This window comes from Haemaphysalis longicornis, unplaced genomic scaffold (assembly GCF_048455015.1).
Source record: "Haemaphysalis longicornis isolate Haplotype H1 unplaced genomic scaffold, Haemaphysalis longicornis Haplotype H1 scaffold_9, whole genome shotgun sequence".
NCBI lineage: Eukaryota > Metazoa > Arthropoda > Arachnida > Ixodida > Ixodidae > Haemaphysalis > Haemaphysalis longicornis.
Genome location: NW_027526460.1, coordinates 165310136 through 165313756, shown reverse-complemented (window position 1 = coordinate 165313756; position 3621 = coordinate 165310136). Strand labels below are relative to the sequence as shown.

Sequence of the window (3621 nt, the reverse complement as noted above, 5' to 3'; positions counted from 1 at the left end):
GAGCAAGGGCGGGTTTCTGGTGGGGCTACGTCACCACTTGTCGGGGGTAGCGGGCTGACGCTTCCCGCCGAACGACCTTCAGCGGCCGCGGAGGGAAGGGTGACTGAACGGAGAAAAACTTTGACCGCCGCCCGTCCGGACATGCCCTGTTCGCGTCGGTGGCTGGCAGAGTACGCCGATCGTCTTTCCTCATTTCAGGACGCGTTCGAGCCAAATTTTCCAGCGAAAATTCAGTGTGCTGTGTGTACTGTGCTGTAGTGTGTTTCGTGATGTGAGGTGCACCGGGAAAATGCCCGGCAAATGTTGTGTGCCCCGCTGCAATGGGAACTACGATTCCGGTCCAAGAGTGCACGTGTTTGCGTTCCCCAAAGATGAGCTAGCGCGACAGCGATGGATACGAGCCATACCGAGGGATAACTTATCCGTAACGAAACACTCGAAGGTAAGCACATTTTGCCTTTGCGGCTTATTTCGCTTGTAGTGAGCGTTATAATGTTGCATTCATTAATTTGTAGTAGAGGTAACTCGAATTTACGTAGCGTGCATACTGTTTCAGGTGTGCGAGCGCCATTTCGAGCCGGACGACATTCTCCGTGAAGGCAGTCATGTGGACGAAGTGACTGGACGCACAGTTACAGTGCCACTTTCCCAAGTGCGACTGCGCCCAGACGCAGTGCCGACGATTTTCCCGTCATGCCCGAGCTACATTAGCAAACAAGAAACGAGACGAGAGGACCCAGAGGCAAAACGAACACGGTTAGATGCTGCGTCCTTGCAAAAAGCGCTCGCTCAGTTCGTTCTTACTGCCCGCAATGAGGAGGAAGCGGACAAGATTCATTGCGTACAGGATTTAATTGTGTGTGTCAGTAGCAAGCACTCCAAATTCTGGCATGCTATCGAAACCAACGGGAACCTAATTTTGCTGCCCATAACTGACGATGAAGCGCCCAGCATCAAGTACTCTGTTGTCGTAAAGCAAGACCTTACGATTACACTACACGTTGCAAAGACAGCGGTCAGGCGACTGGGGTGCGACCTGCTTGTCCCAGTGGTGGCAAACAGCAAACGGGGGGTGCTAGAGTTTCTTGATGGCGTCGAGCAGTATGACAGTGGTCTGAACGGCTCCTCTGAAGATTCAGACAATGATGCCCGGGCAACGATAATTTCTCTTCTGGAAAAATTATCACAACAAGAAGAAAAAGCGCCAGGGATGAAGCTACTGATTGAACAAGTAAACCTACACTTCGTGAAAAAGGAACGAAGGCGCTATTCAGTAGACTTCATGGTGTTTTGCTGCCTCCTGTTTACTGTTTCGGCCCATGCATACAGATTCCGGCGTAGCCATGGAAGCCTCATCCTACCCCACCCACGGACAGTTCGTTCCGTCTGCTCATCGTTTGGAATGAGTCCCCATAATGAGCAGCAGGATGCAGCGTTCCTTAGCTACATTGCTAAAAAATTGGCAACTTAAGCGAAGATCAACGTCACGTCACCTTAATGGTCGATGAGATTCATATGAAGCCATTCTTTGATTACAAAGGTGGAAAAATTTCTGGCGTTGAAGCGAACTCCGGACAAGCAGCGAACAGCGCGTTCGTCTTCGTGGTGCACAGCTTGATGAACACGTTTGAGGAAGTTGTGCACATCGTTCCCGTCCACAAGCCAAACGCCGAGTTTCTGCACAAGTGGTTAAGAGAAGTAATCTGTGCGCTCGAAAAAATTGGCTTCAAGGTGATCTGCGTTGTGACAGACAATAACGCAATTAACAGAAAAGCGATGCTGCCATTTAAACCCACCGTCATCCCGGCCATTCCAACGTCCTCTCCAAAGTCCCGTACAAATGATTTTGTGTTTCCACATCCATGCGACGCGCAAAGGCCACTGTTTTTTGTGATAGACCCTGTCCACATACTCAAATGTGTGCGCAGTAACTGGCTGAAAACCAACGACCAGTGCTTCTGGTTTCCAGCGTTCAAACCGGATGAGACAGGGCAGCGGCAAATGCTATACGTATATTTCAAAACAATTAAAGCCGCTTATGAATTGGAATGTGACCAGCTGCTGCGATACGGGTACACTGTGTCCAGGAAAGCTGTGTCCCCATCGGACATTGGAAAACAAAATGTCCAGCTTGCTCTGCAAGTGTTCAGTGAGTCTGGACCAAACGCACTTCGCGAAATCGGGGCAAAGCACCAGCTGAAACACTACGAGCAGACAGCGAGCTTCATGGAAACCATCGTCAAACGGTGGAAAATTGTCAACGTGAAAACGCCCTTTAAAGGAGCTCGCTTTCGTGATGACTTCAAAGAGCCCGTGTTTCCTTCGGAAAGGGACCCCAAGCTGTCGTCTCTGTACGACTTCCTTGACTGGCTGGAGTGCTGGAAAGAGAAACAGGCTGACACTTGCAAGCTGACAAAGGAGACACACGGTGCTCTACACCAGACCACCCAAGCTCTAATAGAGATCTGCAGATACTGCTTTGATGAGCTGCATATGTCGTCGTCCTGCTCGGCAAATTCCAAACGGACCTCCTAAAAGATCGCTTTGGAAGGTACAGACGGCTTGCTGGCTCTCAATATCATGTATCCATAAGGCAGCTGTACGAAGGGGAAACTAAGCTGCGGCTTTAAAACACACTGCCCCAAATAGGGACGTCATCCGAAAGGACTGGAAGTGAAGCCGACGGAGATCAACATTGCGAAGACTTTCATAAGCGAGCAGACGTACCGCGGCCAAGCTGCAATGTCATTGTCACCGCGCAAGCGCTGTCGAAACTCGGACATCATCCCTGTCCTGGCTTATGTCGCCGGGTACGCAGTGCAGATCGCCCTGAAGCGGCTGAAATGTGAAAGTTGCAAGGACGCCCTGACTGTGAATAAGAGCATCGCGGTTTCAGCGACCGATCCAATGCAGAGCCTTGTCAAGGATATTGACAGGGGAGGACTTGTTTACCCTGCAATGGCAGCGGTGAACGATGTGGCCCACAACTATGTTGTCTTTGAGGAGCTCTCTAAACGACCAGAGTTCTTAAATGTTCCCAACCAGCAACAGCTCGTCACTGAGCTAACGTCAGAGCTGCTGAACGACGACGACTCTTCCGACTTCGACGACTGCGAACAAGGACACAAAAGTGAAGTTGTTTTAAAGCATGTGCTGTGGTGCAGTACCAACATCCTACTCAAGAATTTTTGCCGAGTGCTCAACGACAAAGTGCAGGACGAAAACAACAAGTCCAGAAAAAGGAAACTTCAGACACTGACAAATAAATGAGCCAACGTTTCACTGCTTTCGAACGAAAACTCATTTGTGCGATTTTCCCCTTTTTTGTTTAGTATATCATAAAGCGGGAAGCAGGCGGCTGCGGCAAAAACTCGTGCAATTGCTTGTCCACCGCGCTCGCGTGCGGCCGGAGCAAGCCCACTAGCTCTACGTCACTGAACAAGCCCCCCGGACTTGAAACCTTCTCTAGGTGGCGTTGAGCAGTAGCGGAAACGCGGGAAAAGGGGTGGAAGGGTGGCTTAGAACGCGACACAGGCGCGGCCGCCGCCAAAAACGTTGACTCAGCGGACGGCAAGACGCGGCAGATGTGCACACCCCATTGAACCGCGCACGGGTCAACCG

The 3621-nt window shown here is 50.9% G+C and overlaps 1 pseudogene; it reads left to right on the top strand.

Annotated features, from left to right (window-relative positions):
- Positions 1-246: 246 nt before the first annotated feature.
- On the top strand, positions 247-3270 carry LOC144153546 (uncharacterized; annotated as a pseudogene).
- The last annotated feature ends 351 nt before the right edge of the window (positions 3271-3621 follow it).